The following is a 19334-nucleotide window of genomic DNA, read 5'->3' on the forward strand; positions in this document are numbered from 1 at the left end:
TTGACTCCTCCCACATAGGTTGGGATGACTATCTCGCCCAGTGAGTGGTTGTTTCTCCTCGAAGCCTACCGGCGGAATAGTCTTCTTCTCGCAAATCCTTCTCTTTGAATCCCATGTTTTCTATAGTTTTCAAAGCATGATTAGGTTGACCGAGCTTCCTGTATCTACCAAGACCTTTCTAACTGTGCAATTGGCCATTGATAAGATGATAATAAGTGCGTCATGGTGTTCTCATTCATCGTATGTATCTCCTTCATCAAAGCGACCATTTGGTGTCAGTCCTTGTGAGAAATTTCGCAAGAATTGGTGGGCTGTCTCCTTTGATCTCGGTGATGTGTCTTTAGTGCTGAGTATGTCGGCCGCTTAAGTCCGAGCCGCCTGTTATCACGTTTATGATTTTGGTGCATGTGGGTGGATCTGCAGGCTTGGCGGAGCCTACTTTATCTTGCTGCTTGCCCCCACGTGGTAATAGGTGCCTCAACTTTCCCTGTTCATACAGGCGCTTGATCTCTCTTCGTAATGTGTAGCAATCCTCAGTGTTGTGCCCAATATCACGGTGGAACTCACACTTTTTCTTGCTATCCTTTCTCCAAGCTTGCTCTCCCACTGGTGGGTTGGGCCACCTGACTCCATCTCCCATCTCCCTGAGTGCCTTCAAGATTCCCCCTATACCTGTAGTGAATCCATATTCTGCCAGAGTGGGGAGTAGCTGATTTTCCTCGATTCTGTTGACTCCTCTTCCATACGGTCTGTATCTCTCATCTTTCTTGCTGGTGGTTTGCTTTCTTCCGATTTCTCCACCGAGGTAGTCTTGGAAATACTTGGCGTGCTTAGTAAGTCGACTACGGCTAGGATATCTTCCTCCAATCGATTGCGGCGGCCTTCTCTGTCACCGCCTCAAAACTATGGCATGGAGGCATGGTTAGTCGCTTATATAGGTCGGTATCGTGGTGGAGGCCTCTTCGAAGGCCTCTGCTTTGTTGAGACATCACACTCTCATCGCTACCTTCTCATTGTTGAACCTAGTATTTTATTCTCCAATGCTCTCTCCCGCCCTCGGACGATTCCGTACGGATCTCCCGCATGCTTCGTGGTTTTCTGCCGCTTGCGAATCGTTGAATGCGTTCACCAATTCAAAGCAAATGTAGATATCGACTGTTGGGCAGTGCTCATAAACCATTGAAGTGCTCGGTCTGTTAGGGTGGACCGAACCCTTTGCACATGCAAGCCTCCTTGACTTGCCCTATAGTCATTTATTCTTGTCATCATTTTTCGCTTGTATCTTGGCTTATATGATCAAAGGGATTTACCGTGCCGTCGAAGAGAGGCATATTTGGATTTGTGAATCCCTTTGCCATGGCTGTGATGGATATGGTGTCCACGAATGGTGAGTCGGCGTAGTGTCTCAGAGTCGCTTTCTCGAGTGGGGGTGGCAACCCGGGACCCGCTCGAGTATTTCTTTTAACTTCAAGTATTCTTTGATTTGTGATCTTTGCTGAATGCGGGGTCCGCCCGTGTCGCATTTCTTTCTTGGTTCAATATCGCCTCCGATCCGAGCTCTTGATGGTTACGATGTGTTCACTGCTAGAGGAGTTGTTGTGACGACCGTCCCCTGCTGCCGATCCATTTGTTGGTTTGACTCGGATCCGCTCCCGGTGTACGATCGATCGTGGCGGGGGCTGCGCGGGGATGCCACCGCTTGTGCTTCTACACGCTACCCGCAGCGATTACGGCGTGAGGTATCCCGACCCTTGTGGGGTTATTCTTCCATCTTATGGTATTGTGGAGAGATCCAGCCTGGTTACCAATTCAGTCGGTATCTGTCGAAGTGGATTCCTGCTACCTGATGCCCCCTGTGTCAGATCTACTAGTGGAGACCTTCCCGCATCTGCCCTGCTCGCTGGGGTGGCAGACTGCTGTTTCAGGATGTCTATATGTGCCCAGAGCTCCCTGTCCCTTTTTCTTGCTTCAGCTTCAGCTTTCCTCTGGTCTTCTCTCATGTTTTCCATGGCTTTCTGAAGATTTTCTACGTCGGTGAGTAAGATTTGTGTGGGACTAGGTGGCGGGGTGAGGCCTGAACTTGCTGCTCCCTTAGCTGGTCTGGCTTGGGTCGTGACAGCAGGAGTCCTAGGAGGTAGAGAAGTTTTTGTTGTAGGTATGATTCTTGAGGTGTGTCAGGGAGCCTGTGTAACCACTTTTGATGTTGGATTTTGAGTAGAGGGCGGTGGTGGCGATGGTTGTCTGCTCCCTGACACGGCTTCCGATGCTTGCTTATCCATTGTGTATCTAGAGTATCAACGATTGACGACCACAATGCCCCACGGTGGGCGCCAAACTGTTTAGGTATTTTTTACCAAGTTGATTGATTAGGGTCAATGCGGTCTTTATTCGTTGGTTGATTGTATGATCGTTCGTATGTCGATAAGTAAATAGAAAAATAAGTACGTAATGTAAATTGACACGTGAGATTTGGTGACGCGGAAAACCCAATGTGGGAACAACCGCGGGAGGGACGGTACCCTGCCAAATGTTGCACTACTTGAATAGGAGGATGATTACAATTGAGGCGTAAAGCTAATCCTGCTGGCACTAGGCGTCTGGCCTGCAAGATCTTGGACGGATATATATTTGAGTATAATAATATGCTAATGCCGCGGTGTTGATGTGCTCTTGAATGCGTATATGTGAATGTCCTTCTTGATTTGCTTCCTTGGCTATTTATAGGGTGAGAACCCTAAATATGTCCTACTTTGATTATGGAAAGGGAATATAATTTCCATAAGAACTCTTTCCATACTCGGCCGCCTTCCCCAATTCTCCCTGATCTCCCTAACTTCTCCCTAACTTCTCTTTCCTTAATCCGGACGCCTTCTATGATGGGCTCTTGAACTGTTTAGCCCGTTTCCCCTTTCTCCTAATTTCGGGCTTCCTTCCTCCTTATCACTCCTCCCTTAGCCGTTTTATCTTATTAATTGGGCCTTCCTTATTATGCTATTTTTAGCCCAAACAGTAAGTAAGCTCGATCTCCACAGGTAGGCTAAGTATCTATCTGCTAAGTACGTTTGTCGGGTCACAATTGGGGGTTTTAAAAATGGTTTTCTAAACTACTGAAGGTGTAAGGCAAGAGAAATAAAGACAAAAGAGAATTAGGTAAGTAAAAGCTAAGATGTGAGCAAATAAGGAGAGATATGTCAGGATTTCGGTTCACCATGGCAGTTCACTAACTCAGTCAAAAATAGTCTAGACAATCTACTGTGAGAAGGGCAAGGGAAAGGTCCTTCCGGTCCGCTATCCACCCTAGACTACAACTAACTTAACTTTCGTCCACATTAGGGTAGTCTACTGTTCATAGCAGGTCTGTTCATTCCAATCTTCTGATCTAGGAGCGAATTTAACCAGATTAAAGTTGTTTAGAGGCGTGCACTCGACTAAACATATTATAGTTATATTGCTATGGTCACAGATTCTCATAATTAATTATGTAGCCTATTCACAACATCGTCACTTTACTACCATGGCTCCCCTAATCCTAACATATAGGGGTTTAGCTACTCATGCTATCGGATTTAACAACAACAACGATGAATATGCTAAGAGACATGATAAAGAGAGTAAAGGAATGAATTGTATACTAGTGTAGATACCCAGTATCTGCTGAGACACCAACAAACACCCGATGATTATCGGACTACAACATGTTTTGGAATCGCGACATTTGATCGACAGTTTGTGTACAACTATACGTCGGAAAACTTAAAACGATTTCGAAAATAAAACATTTCAAAACTTTTCAAAAGTACCTGGAGTGTTTAATGCACGACAACAGGGTCGCAATGACACTAACTAGAGTAAAAACCGACACCAGACCAACCGACTCAAAAATTCAAATCCCGACTCCAACAACGAGTCAAACCGAATCAACCACAAAAAAAACAAACCATTTCAAACCTTCTATACTAATATTTCCCGGATTCATGAATGGTCAAGTACCAAACATGTGACTACAAATCCTAGGATAGAACAAATCATGATTGCACTTGTGTGAAAGTGACAGGACAACTCGAAGACCCGCGACGTGGCTCGCGCCTCTTTGAGCAGCCCAGGTGGCCACGTCGCTCAAAACTCACACAACCACTCATTTTCCTATAAATACCCCTCAAATGCCCCCATTTGAGAACTTACGCGAGTGTCCGCCCCCTCTTTTCTCCCTTAAAATTCTCGACTCGACTTCTTAAGTCACAATCCGACGCGTATTTACGACCTACCGATCGTAAATACAAGCCTTACACGTTGTTTGGTACCGTCATCGTGCATTAAATCACTTGACCGACCATTTCGACCACTACACCGTCACTAATCTTAATAAAACACTCTTTTTACTTAGCAAAACGGTTTTAAACCGAGTCTTTTCCGACCAAACGAGTTGTTACACTTACGTCGGTTTCTCATAACCAAACATGTAAGTATGAGGGTGTAAAAATCCTTCTTTTATCAGGTCTTTGCTTGTTTTATGACCATAACATGCTAAAACATGCATAACACGATCCAAAACATAGGATAGACGAGCCAAAACTGAGTTTTGGCCTGAGGCAGAAGCCCCTTGTTCTGCACAGAGGCCCGCGCCTCAATGGGGGTGCCTAGGTCAGAACTCAACCGTGTTTATTCTCGTCCTTTCTCATTAATCTATTTTCATATTTGTAATCGGTTTTTACCATTTCAAATGTTTTCAAACCATTTTATTTATTTTTTACAAATTTTAACCACAAAACATTTTTCACCCTTGGTTCTTAATACCATGACGGTTTAATCCGTGTTCCGGTGATAATATTTGGTTAATAACATTTAAGAGGTATTTTAAAGCCTTTGATTTCATTTCTTTACATTTAGGTAAATGGATGTTTAATTTCCGTCTTGCATGCAAATCAACCATAAATCCAACTCGACATCTTATACTTTATACTTGGATTAAATCAACCGACTTAGAAAGCTCTCACATGTTAGTTTTAAATTATTGGATGCGCATTCATGCATTTAAACCGTTTTATCAACTTTTGCATTTTACCAACCAAGATCGATCAGTAGAGGCCGCTACCGCGGGCGGGATTGAGTGTCTGATTAAAGGGCTTCCCAATACGTACCTTCACCTCTTACTCAGAAATCCAGGGCGTACGAGAGTCATTCTAGAGATAGGATGCTAAAGAGGAACGATTCCTTATCTTTAGTACCTATGTCAAACCCTGCTTTGTGCTTCGTTTGACCGAGGTATAAAGTGGATTCGAACGGGTTCCAAGCATCCCACAAATGCTTGGTGGCGACTCCGAATATCCCTAATCGTTTCGAGACCCTTACCGAGACGAAACCGACCGATCTAAAACAATCTGGTCGAAAGCATTTTTACGCTGTCGAGCGTGGCTTTCAAAAGACCGCTGCACGTCCATATATCGACCGGGCTTGCAGGTGGGCCGACGTCCACAGATTGTCGACTCCGCTGGGGATAACTAGGACACTTACGTCTTTGTGGTCCCTAGATGGTGAGACTCGAACGAGGTCTTGGTTGGAATGCATTAATTGATATTACGGTCACGGTCGGGTTCCTTGTCCGGAACCACAACCTAACCCTCTTCGACCAATTGGCTCGTCTCGTCGGCGTGAGTTTTCTCATCCCCGCGTTTCTCATCCCGATTGAGTCAAGCATACCATTGACGTTACACATTTCTATTTCGTCAAAGAGCTTTCATCACTTTCGAGCACGAGGCTAGGGCACCCTCCTTACACATTTTGTTTGGATTGGTATCCCTCTCGCAAATCAGGGTTTGATTGGTTGGTGTGTAACCCACCCTTCAAAGCCAAAACCCGTGTCAGCATTAGGCATAATATAATGAAACTATGAGTGCTTATGTGCTACTTGATCATAAGTCCTTTCGTGACGTTTTCAAACTTTCAAAAATACCCTTTTGCGCCGTTATAATGGCCATTTCAAACCTCGGTCTTTCGCCGACCGTTGCACGCCTTTTTAGGCCGTCAAAATGACGATTTTTCAAAACCGGTTTTTATAACAACTTCAACACGCCTTTCTAGGCCGTCGTAATGACGATTTTTCAAACCTGGTATTTATAACCACTTCAACACGCCTTTCTAGGCCGTCGTAATGGCGATTTTCAAACTCGGTTTGCTACAACCATTTCAAATCACCTTTTTACGCCGTTATAATCGCCACGTCTAGACACGGATTTTAACCCGTTTCGCGCCGACAATGGCTCTTTCAAAACCCGAGAAAAGCACACACCCTTTTCTCGAGACACTTTCGAGATCCCGAGGCCATACACCGTCCCCGAGACCTTCTCAAACATTTCAAACTCGATTTTCAAAACATACAATTTTGAATTTCAAAAAACCGTCTTCGGAGACAATACATTGTTTTCCGAGCCGATTCAAACTCGAAACCGTCTTTTGCAAATAAACTCAAGACAACCCTTTCAACTGACCGACTTGCGGGGATCTTTATCTTCGGAAGCCGTCCATAAAGCGGCAAATGAATCTTTTTGGAAATTTCTATTTTCGAAAACTTCAGTCCACCGTTCCAATTCCGCCTCGTGTCTATCGAGTCGAAGCAAACGTACTTATGGGTCTTTACTTATGAGTCATCTCACCACGAGACTCGTCCAATGGCGCCACGCCACTACATTGGACGCGTGCCAAAAGTTCGGTCAACACCATCACGTCATAAATCGAGTCAGTACCGAGGTACCACACACGGTCACCCTCGTCTTGTTGAGTCTGATCCTTGTCTCGCCCTTTATGTTGTCTGCGTTCAGTCTTCGAACCGTGTTGGATTGATTTGTAATGTGAGCCGTTTTTCTGCCTCAGAGTCATGGCCCCGTCTTCAACTTCGTCTGTCAACAACAACAACAATGATAACAACAGAGATGCCACGACTGATCAGCTAGCCAGCTTGCTCACCGCTCTTAAGGTCACCCTAGATCGCGTCGAGACCCGTATCAACGCCCTGGAAAACAATGAAGCTGGAGAACATAATACTCCACCTTTGACTGAAACCGAGAAGAGGCTAAAGCTCTTGGAGAACAGCTCCTAGCCCGGGGTAACAATATCCATCTTGAGAACAACCGAAGGTTCGAACCTGTTGGGGATCAATTACCTGACAACATTACCCTGACTGATGTGCCCAAGTTCAAAGGAGTGGAGGACCCACTCAATCATATCCGTGCCTTCAAAGACTACATGGCCATAAAAGGGGTCAAACAGGAACTCTTCACCCGGATCTTTCCGTCCTCTCTGGAACCGATCCCTCGCCAATTGTACTACTCCCTTGATCCGAAGAACCTTACTACTTCGGATGAGGTCGCAGGTGAATTTGCCACGCAATATGCCGACAATGTTGAAATCCAAGCCAATATCCGTACTCTTGAGGTCCTAACCCAGAACGATAAGGAGGGATTCACCGAGTTCTTAACCCGTTGGAGGAGGGTAAGTACTCAGCTTGTCAGCAAGCCGAGTGAGTCAACCTTAGTGGAAAAGTTCGTCAACAATCTCCGCCCAATTTATGCCAATCTACTGAGGTACCAAAATATTAAGACCTTCCAGGATCTGCAAATCTTGGGGACACGCATTGAAGATGACCTCCGAAAGGGTGTCCTAGCCAAAACCACTGGTAGAGGCTACCAAGGATCCACATCAACCGGATCTCGCCCTTATGGTCTAACGAACAAGATTGATGAGGTCAACCTCCTTGAACCAACCGCCAAGAGAGCTGAGCGCCCCAGAGAGTGTTCACTGATATAGGGTCAACTTATGCAAGTGCCCTGAAGAGGCTCATGGACCAGTGGAAGTTACAACCAATCGGACCCACCCCGGATCCGACCGATGCTAAGAAATCCCGCTTCTGGAACCCCAATGCCTACTATCAGTACCATCAAGGGAAAGGCCATGATACGGAAACCTGCTTCAAACTCAAACACATCATCCAAGACATGATTGAGAAAGGGGAATTGCCTTTACCCCCGCCAACTAAGCCGAACAACAAAACTAACCCTCTGGGAATCCACGCTATATCCAACGATGAGCCAACTCTGGACTGCTCACACCTTATCCTGCCAGTTGATGACGAGGTGAATGCCTTGGAGAAAGATCCCTCGGACGGGGTATTTGTGTTCAGTGCCGCCACTATGCTCACCATGTTCCAACAGGTTGAGGAAGCCATAGCCAGTCTCTCCGAAAGGATCATCCGACTTGACGATGCCTACCGTCGACTTATCTTCAATCCTCCACCACCACGCCCGAGGGAGAGTCCCCCGAGCGCCCAAAACTACCCTCACCAGGATGGATTGCTCCCGCGACCATTCTGGCATGCACCTCACGATAATCACCCCCACAATAATCAGCCTCACAATAACTACCCTCGCAAGAATCACCCCCACAAAAATGTCCCTCACAAAAACTGCCCACCGAGGAATACCCCTCCAAGGTACCCTCGGAATTCGGAAATTAATGGCATCTGGAGAGATGATGTTGAGGATGTCTATATCGTCCCAGGGAAGCAGGCAAAGGAGATCGGTCACCTTACCCGATCCGGACGCCCCTATCAGAATCTGAACAATCCAACGGTCGTTCCAACAACGAATGACCAATTCGTCCCGGACACGGGCACTCAACCAAAGGCTCCCGAGCATTCGATCCTCAAGCAGCTCCAGAAGGCAAAAGCCGAAATCTCAATTTGGAAACTGATCGCGACATCCTTTGAGCACCGATATGCTTTGCTACAGGCCTTGGGAAAATTAACTGTGCCCTCCACCTCCTCCCCTGAAGAAATAGTGGCACACATGACAAGGGATGCCCCTGACTTGAACAACCCGGTCGTCTTCTCTGACGAGGATATCCCTCCCTTCGGAGTCAATCATAATCTTGCCCTGTACATTACCGTACAATGTCTCAAGAAGAATGTGCCCATGGTCCTTGTGGATGACGGGTCCGCAGTGAATGTCATTCCCCTCAAGACGGCTCACAAACTGGGTATTAAGGAAGCTGACTTGGTCCCAACAAATCAAGGCGTACGCGCCTACGACGGCACTCGTCGCAAGGTCGCAGGGTTTATCACTCTAACTGTCGCAACCGGACCACTGGAAAGGCAAACCAGTTTTCAGGTGGTCGACATCGACGCCTCCTTCAATATGCTCCTGGGACGTCCCTGGATTCACGCCGTCAAGGCAGTTACCTCAACTCTCCACCAGAAAATCAGGGCCCCCTTCAACGGAAAAACGATCACGATTCCGGCTTCCCCGATCAAAGTCGTCATGAGAAGGGGAATAGCCTCCCAAGCCATTGAGGAGGATGATAATGAAATGTGGGGATTCCAAGCCGTGAACGCCATAACTGATGAATCAACACCCTTTGATTGTGACCCGTTTGCCAACCTCACAGTCAACCGCATCATGATGCGCTAGGGTTACTTCCCGGGTCTGCCCCTCAATCCACTGAAGAGGACCTTACCTCCCTAGAAACAGACTAAGTTCCCCAACATCCCCTTCGGACTGGGCTATGAACCTACCGATGAAGATATCCAGGAGATGAACCTCCTAGTTCGAAAACGCAAGAAGCACGGGGTTATCCTACGTACATATCATCTGACTCTCCATGGATACTTTGACCCAACCGCCTTGATCTCCGACACTGACCCGGAGAAAGTTGCACAAGGCTGGAGAAAAACCGTCAAGTGGACCGATCGCCAAGGTCGTATTCTCAAGATCACAACCGGAGAAGGCCCTATGTTCAAAGAGGGAAGTGAAGAAGAATCTGAATCTGACTCTGAGTCGGAGTCAGAGTCTGTCATAACTCTTAACACTCCTGGTGTCCCAGTCAAGGTCCCCTTCCCGCTGTTTTATCACAAAGTCGTGGCTGATTCAGAGGCTGAGTCTACTAGGGTCACCCCCACTCTCATGAAAGGTGACAACCTGGAGCCTGTTCCAGGGGCCACCTCCTCTATTGTGTCGCCTCTGACTGACCATGAGATGTCTGTCCTCTCCGAGCTTTTTGCTCATGTCAACTTAATGAACGCTAAGTTCGCTTACGACTCATCTCAATTTAACTGCAATGCGATTCTGAATGACTGTGAGGAATTTGACTTGAGTGACTACCCACCTCACCTAGCAAAAGAACTTGACAAACGGGAAACCAGAACCCCTGTCATTGAGGAGACCGAACCTATTAACGTAGGAACCGACAACACACCTCAAGAACTTAGGATAGGGACAACCCTGGACCCCTCGGAAAGACAACAATTCATCGACCTCCTCCACGAATACAAGCACATATTCGCCTGGTCCTACAGAGATATGCCTGGGATTGACAGGGAAATTGCAGAGTACCGGATACCCATTAAGCCCGGAGCTAAACCTGTGAAGCAGAAGCTGCGTCGAATGCGTCCTGAATGGGCCCTGAAAATCAAGGAAGAAGTGGATAAACAATTCAAGGCTGGTTTCATCAAAGTGTCTGAATACTCTGACTGGGTGGCCAACATTGTGCCTGTACCGAAGAAAGACGGAAGAATTCGGGTTTGTGTCGACTTCAGGGATCTGAACAAGGTGAGTCCAAAAGACGACTTCCCTTTGCCACATGTTGACATTCTGGTGGACAATACTGTCGAGCACGCCCTCCTATCATTCATGGACGGGTATGCTGGGTACAACCAGATAAAAATGGCTGAGGAAGACATGCACAAGACTGCGTTCACTACGCAGTGGGGTACATATTGCTACACGGTCATGCCTTTCGGTCTCATCAACGCCGGAGCAACCTATCAAAGAACCGCTACCACTCTCCTACATGATATGATGCACAAGGAGGTAGAGGTATATGTCGATGACATGATCGTCAAGTCAAGAGAACGGGATGGCCACATCGGTGCCCTTCGTAAATTCTTCGCTCGTCTGCAGAAATATAACATGAGACTAAATCCTCAGAAGTGTGCATTCGGGGTCAACTCCGGAAAACTCTTGGAACTTGTCGTCAACAAACGAGGCATTGAGATTGATCCAACCAAAATCAAAGCCCTCCAACAAATGCCACGGCCTAAGAACGAGAAGGAGATTCGGGGATTTCTCGGTCAGGTCCAATACATCAGCCGCTTCATTGCCAAGCTCACCATGATTTGTGAACCAATATTCAAGAAGCTTCGCGCCTCCGATCACACCGATTGGGACGACGACAGTAAAAAAGCCTTCGACAGGATAAAGGAAATCCTATCCAAGCCTCCTGTCCTCTCGCCACCTCAACCGGGGATTCCTTTATCCCTATACCTGACTGTTACCGACACAACTATGGGAGCAATGCTAGCACAAACAGTCGACGGCGAATACCGAGCCATCTACTACATCAGCAAAAAGTTCATTGAGTACGAGACAAGGTACACCCAACTGGAAAAGACATGCCTTGCCCTAGTATGGTCAACAAAGAAGCTGCGACATTACATGCTCAGCTACACAGTCCCCATCTACTCCAAGATGGACCCAATCAAATACATCTTCGAGAAACCCGTACTAAACGGAAGGCTGTCTAGGTGGACACTCATGCTGTCCGAGTTTGATCTCAATTTTGTACCCCTCAAGGTTATCAAGGGAAGGACAGTCGCCGATTTCCTGGCAGAAAATCCTGTCAACGAGGATCCAACGACCGACACATGGTCACTTCCTGACGAAGACATCCTTTGTGCCGACTCCGACGCATGTGACTTATACTTCGACGGTGCATCTAATCTGAGAGGCTTCGGGCTAGGAATCCTTCTAATATCACCAGAGGAGAACATGTTCCAATCTCAGTCAAGCTAGACTTCGCCGTCACCAACAATGCCGCTGAATATGAAGCATGCCTCATCGGCCTACAAGCAGCCATCACACTTGGCATCAAGAGACTGAGGGTCCACGGCGATTCCTCGCTCATCATCAATCAGGTGTACGGATCATGGAAAATCCGAAGTGACAGCTTAGCTCCCTACCGAGCAAAGATCAATCAAGAGGCCGAGTTCTTCGACCAAGTCGACTACTTCCATTTGCCGCGAGAGGAAAATCAATTTGCTGATGCCCTGGCAAAACTTGTCGCGCTCTTCAACATACCTGACGACATGACATCGATGCCCCTATGTGTCGAGAGAAGGAGCGAGCCAGCTCACATTTGTGCCATCAACAACGACGAGGAAAGCCATGTCGAACCTTGGTACTAAGCCATCCTCAACTACAAAACCAAAAACGAATTCCCTCCTAACTCTGACCCAAGAGGACAAAGAGCCATCCGTTTACTTGCATCACATTTCGTGATGAACCAAAATCAACTATACAAAAGAACACACCAAGGGATTCTCCTCCTTTGCATTGACCATCACAAACCCAAAAAAGTCATGGGAGAGGTCCACGACGGAGAATGTGGCCCTCACATCAGCACAATGATGCTTACCCGAAAAATCACGCGGCTAGGTTACTACTGGACCACCATGGAAGCCGATTGCCGTAACTATGTCAAACATTGCCATAATTGCCAAATCGTCGCTAACATACAGCACATACCACCATCCCTTTTATACACCATGACATCACCCTAGCCTTTCTCGACCTGGGGTATCGACATCATCGGGAAAGTTAACCCGGTAGGCACCAAGGGGCATTATTTCGTCCTCGTCGCCATCGACTATTTCACCAAATGGGTAGAAGCGCAGTCATATGCAGTCTTGACCGCCAAACAAGTGGCCAAGTTCATCCAAAACAACATCATCTGCAGATATGGGGTACCCCATGAAATCATCAGGGATCAAGGCTCTCACTTCCGGGCGGAAACTCAGGCCTTGCTGGACAAATACAAGATCAAACGACATCCATCATCCCCTTACCGTCCCCAAACTAACGGAGCGGTGGAGGCAGCTAACAAAACTCTTGTCATCATTATCAAGAAAATGCAAGACAACTACCGCGATTCGCCGAGCAAACTCCCATTCACACTCTGGGATACCGAACCTCCATTCGAACACCGACAGGCGCCACACCCTTCTACCTAGCATACGGCATGGAGGTGGTTCAACCGGTAGAGTTAGAGGTCCCTTCTCTACGTATCTTGTTAGAGAGTCAAGTCCCTGAGGCGGAATGGACCCGTCAAAGGTACGAGCAACTCACTCTTCTAGACGAGCGGCGACTCAACGCCTTGCACAACGTCCAGCTATACCAACGACGTATACACCGGGCATTCAACAAGAAGGTCAAACCCAGGAACATTAAGATGGGCGACTTGGTCCTCAAGTCGGTCCGAGCACCGCTACCCGTCGATCCGAGGGGAAAATTCAAACCCAACTGGGCCGGGCCATACCTGGTCAAGAAAATACTTTCGGGGGGCGCAGTGAGACTGAGTGACCTAGGCGAGGAGGATTTTACAAACCCGACCAACCTAGACCAACTCAAGAAATACTACCCTTGAACCATAGCAACCAAAGACCTCGGCCTAGTTTTACAATTAGCGTTCACCTTAACCCTTTTTCAAGTCAAGTTCCTCAACGCGTTCTGATTTGAAATTACATGTTTTATCGAGTCAAGTTGCGGCACCTTGCCCGTTTCGAATGTCCTTTGATCTGTCAAAGGCAACGTTCATTTGCACTAAAACAAATTCACAAAAACCCCTGAACTACGAGCATGGTTTGATTTCACCTCTTCAGGTGGATACGTAGGCAGTCCCTCTTATGCATGAGGGATACAACCACAAAACCCAATCAAATTTACAGAACATTTCTAACTACGATCATGGTTTGATTTCACCTCTCCAGGTGGATACGTAGGCAGTCCTTCCCTACACAGGAAGGATACAACCATCCCCATAATAAAAAAAACCCCACATATAAAACAACATCCCCATCAAAAAAAAGAAAAGGGAACAACATTCCCTTTTCCCTACAAAAAATACCAAAAATAAGCCTTTCTCCCTTCCTCCCAAAAATCCCTCTTTCCCAAGTGCAAACGTTTATGACGATTCAAATCGAATTGCCTTTACAAAATGGATGGAAGAAACAAGCGTTCACAATTTTTGACACAAGCAATCCTCTTATTTAATTAATAATGGGAGGGATTACAATTTCAACAACAAGTAAAGCTCGACGAGTCTACAACTTGCCAAAGCTAAGGTGTCAACTAAAACTAGCACAAAACACACAAAACATAGCTAGTACAACATAATAAAAACTCACAACAATAATACAACATAATAATAAAGTGGGTAATGGAGGTCTTCACTCTTCCATTCTACCCTTGCCTTTTCCCTCGGGGTACATCTTCCCCTTGTTCTTCTTGTTGGCCCGCCTAGCATGGATTTCCTCTTCAGAACGGATCCTCAACGGATCTACAACGGCAATGGCCTCCGGTCTAGTGCAAGACCCCATGTTCGGCCCGAAACGAGCCCATGCACGTCCCACCACATTTTTGGGACTCGAGCTTCTCCTCTTTGGTGGTCTCATCACATTGGGGCTAGCTTCATCAACATAATCCTCAAAGAAGGCACGGTTGGCCTTGCCAACCTCTCGATACTTCAAGTTGACAACCTCGTCCTTACGGTATTTCGACCACTCCTCCAAGGACGAAGCTCTTGACCACTTGACATAAGTGGGAGTCACCCATGTCGTGGCAACGGGGTCTGGTACCTCCCAAAGCGGCCGAGTGGCCCACCATCTTTCGAAGACCTCCACAAGCTTGGAGTTCCGGAAAACATTCTCTTGGACAAGGGTATCTTGAGCGGGCACCTTTTGTTGACGCCCCACTTGCCTCATGAGCCTTTCGGGATAAATGAAGGAGGCAACCTTCAAACCCACCACCATCAAAGAACGAGGACTAGCACCCGAAGCGGGCAACCCCGTGAAGGACCTCAAGTGCCACCATGGCACCACCCAACGGATGTGAGGACCACCCTCATCCGCCAATCTCGCGGCCCAATAAGCCTCGGTGGAAGCTGTTGGAGTTAGTGTCCTCCACAATAGTGCGTTAACATATTAAATCTCATTAATGGAATATCATCAGATATTTATTTATTTGATCCTCGTCAGTTGATTAACGTAAATCGATAACGGTTGGCTGACTAGAGTTTGACGTTATTGTCGTGAGACGGCGGTGATCAACTGACCCCTTTCGGTCACACCTATAGGAACGAACCCCAATTGATAACTAATTAATTGTATGAGATACAATTTATTTAGTCCCTTGATTTAAAGACTAAAAAGTTAGTCGATTATTTTTAGAGAGATTTCGAGTTGCGAACTCGAGGAGCGGCAGTTATTATTTAATTATGTGATAATTGAATAATAAATTTTGGGAGACGGGTTTTAGTTAATTAACTATTAATTTACCAAAATTGTACTAATTGATTAATGTGATTAATATTAGTACGTAAATAATATGTGTAGTGGTACACGTATATTTACGGAGTGAATTGGACGAATTAATTATGGAAGTATTTAAACATGAAACGATGTTTAAAATAAAAATTTCACGGATTTGTGCGACAAATATAAGAACCAACATGGACCCGTAAATGGGCAAGTGGACCTTGTAAAACAAGAGTAGTGGATGATTACTCACATAATCATTTCACCTTATTTTGTACACTACCATAATTTATCTTATATAAGATTTTGCATATGATATAAGATGAAAAATATAAGACAAAATTTGTCCACTACCACACTCCATCTCACCCGCCACTTTTCCCTTCCTTATACTCCATCCATTGTTCATTTTTCTACACTACCTCACTTTACATTTTGCATGTGAACAATTTTGTACATCTCTCTAAAAATAATTATTCATCACTACTAAGATTGTTAGTATACATAAATTTTATTACTAAGACTTGTTAGTAATATTATAAATAATATCAAGGGCTCAATATTAACAAGTTCTGGTTCAATACTTGTTATTATTTTTGGGTAAGTTCTTGGGTGCAACAAGAAGGAGATCTTCTCTTTGAAGATTAGTAAGGAGGATCATCCATTTGGAATAAGCTCAAGAACAAGCTAGTAAGGTGAACTAGTTTGTGCCCTTTTTACCACAAAATCAATGTAAGGAAATTGTTTTTCCTTAAACTTTCTTTTTATGCTTTTATATTAGCATGCATGTTACATAGATCACCTAAATGACAAATTATGAGATAATATAATTTTTATTAGAGAGTCTAATATGGATCTATGATCTTTCAAGTGGTATCAGAGCTTAGGCTTGTAATTTGCATGTTGATTTTAAGCATTTTAATGAATTATGAGATAATTTATAAAAACTCAAAAATTATGTTAGAAGAGGTTTGTGGTCTTGTTTGGTGATTTTTGAAGTTATTTTGCTATTTTTAATGATTTTTGGTAGAAAACCGAGTCAAAATGCCGTATTTTAGTTAAACATTGACTAAAAATAGTTAAAAGTTGATTCGGTGCATGGATTTTTTATGGTATTTCATGCATGTTTTCTACTTATTGTATGCAAAAAGTTGAAGGTTGGTTCGAATTTTTTGCATGTTTATTGATTTTATGAGATAAAAGTCGATAAAAGAGAAATTAATTAATCATAATTTCGAAACATTTAATTCTGCCCATGATAAATTTATTTACATTTAAAATATTATTTAAATGTTAAAAGTGATTTTGCATGTGTGTTTTCACTTTGTTTGATGTTTATTGGTTTTAGTGGTTAAAAACCGATAAATTTCGATCTTTTTCTTCATAAACTTTATCCGGAATTTTTGGGCCATTTTTCTGATATTTTGGTGTTCTTGGGAGTGTTCCAGAATATTAAAAAATTTTGTTTCAATTTGTTGGGTAATTTTTCAATTATTTTGGATTTTTACTTAAATATTATGATTTTATCGATTAAATTAGCAAAATATCACCAAATCAAACTAATTATTTATCATAAAATTAGTGAGGACTAATTTTGAGGTTCAAAACAGTTTGGACAATTAGTTTGGACATAAATGAGATTTAAGAGTTGATTATTGATTTTTACATGTTAAAAATCGATTAAATCCACAAAAACCGAGATGGATACCAACGAATGATAGATAGGGCGATTTTGGCATCATTTTTACAGCATTTTAAGCATATTTATTTAAGTTGAATGAATGGTTGTCATTTATTTAAAGTATTTATCTTGTTGTACCTAGTATGGCCTAGTTAATTTTAATCGTTATTACCCGAAATGAATGGGAATATCGATTTGTTTGTAATTAAATACGATCTCGTATCGTCGCTTTGTAATTAATTAATAGTTTTATTTATTTTATTAATTAATGTATAATAGAAATAGCTATGTAATTTAATTGTAATAGTTTTTTTTACCGGCGTTTCCAAAAGACGGATTACAACGAGACGGAGTCTATTTTTGGAAGGTGTTCCAAATCCCACAAGGAAGAGCCACTTATGGAATGAAGAGGCAAGGGACCAAGGAGTTGGTTTCCGAAATGTAATAGACTAGTTTTTATTAACTAGGTGGCCATACTAGGATTTATTCATATGCTTACATGTTTGCTTGTTTTATTTTCGCACATGCCAAAATCGCCATTCACATGCATTTTATCTTCGCGATTGTCAATTCACGTCATTTACATTCACCGACTTAGTTCACTTATAGGGAATTTATGACTAAATTGACAAGATCTCTCACATAACTAAAATTGAGATTAGCCTTACCAATTAGTAACACCTATGAATCTCTTGTTCATTAGAGCCACGCTCGCCCAAGCGGGGTGTTCTCTTTTTACCTTGAGTAAGTAGGGTGGTAAGCGGTTATCACACGCCAAAATTGGTTGGACTCAACGGGATATAAGACGGTCTTGTGTTCCGGGGCTAGTAGATGGATTTATGGAAATTCGTCGACCAAGAGTTCTAGGGGTAGAATTAGTCAACGTGACTTACCGAATTTACACAATTATGGGATGTTTCGCCCAAGCGATGCTCATTTTTGTTTAATATTTGGGTCTTGGAATCATTTATATAATTTAGTGGGAGATCATTATATAAATATTAAAACTTGTTGAACATGTTTTCACAAGTATTTTTTAAAACATTGAATGTTAATATTTCCTATTTTTGTTCTTTAACGTATTTACTATGACATCGCGCACTTCATCCTCCTTTCATCCTCTATTTTATACTCGTTTCGTTCTTTCATAGGAAGCGGTTTCTTTGAATGAATTCGGTAGCAATGATTGGTAACATGATTTACTAATTCACCTACATAAGCTTACAACAATTATAGCGATTATTATACAACATAACATCCATACATATTTAAAAAGGGGTTTTCATGTTGCAAACTCTTATTACGAGTTTAAAAGGGAGTCACATTTTATCAAGAGAGTCTTGATTTCGGAAGTGACACCTCCGTCATGAAGATGACATATTACTTTTAATTACTCAAGAGTAATTCAAAAGTTTGCGAAAAGAGTTTTCAAAAACACAAAGAACACTCCAATATGATACCGTCAAATGGCTCAATTCGAGAAAGGCCAAATTGATTGTTTATGCGCTAAAGAGTTTAGGTATATGATAACAATTGAACGGTTAGGTAGTCCAATTTCGCAAGAAGTTGAGATTTGCCACATGTTGCACTCACTTTATAGTAATTCACTCTTACTAAGTGTATAAAATATCACGAGTGACATGAAGAGAGGTCTTCATAAGATTCATCTTTGCTTGTTGAAGCAAAAAGGAATGTGAAAGTGAGTGGGAGTTAACAAGAAGTAACCCTAGATGTATGCGATAGGACAATGTTGAAAGAGACGTCTACTCAAAGGATAGGCTAGTTCCACTATCTTGGTATGAGATATCAAGTATGGATCATTTCTTTGTAAAGAAGTTTACATGAGTTGATAAAACATAAGACGTCTAGCATAGGACATTTTTGTATCGAAATGGTGCTAGAGTAGCAATGATTTCGATAGGGACAAATGTACCTAAATTTGGTTTTAAAAGAATGTAATCATCTATGTTTAAACATAGAAGGCATCACTCATGTGATTTAAAACAAAAAGTTGTACCTACTCCTATGATAACTTGGTGGTTGGTTTAGACCACTCAAGTTAGAGGAATTTTACATTCTTCACGAAAACTAAATATTATACTATCTTGTAGATTTTAATGTCTCTAATCTGGTGAACCTAATTGATCAAACCTCAAGTAAATTCGTTTCAAACGAGTAAACGAAAAGCACATTGAACAACCATTTGATTGTGAGTCTTATAGTGTGTGTGCATAAATTATGTTTTCTTTTGCTGAAAAGAAACACAATAGTGAGGTGATTGACCATATACATACGGAT

This window comes from Silene latifolia, chromosome 4 (assembly GCF_048544455.1).
Source record: "Silene latifolia isolate original U9 population chromosome 4, ASM4854445v1, whole genome shotgun sequence".
Taxonomy (NCBI): Eukaryota; Viridiplantae; Streptophyta; class Magnoliopsida; order Caryophyllales; family Caryophyllaceae; genus Silene; species Silene latifolia.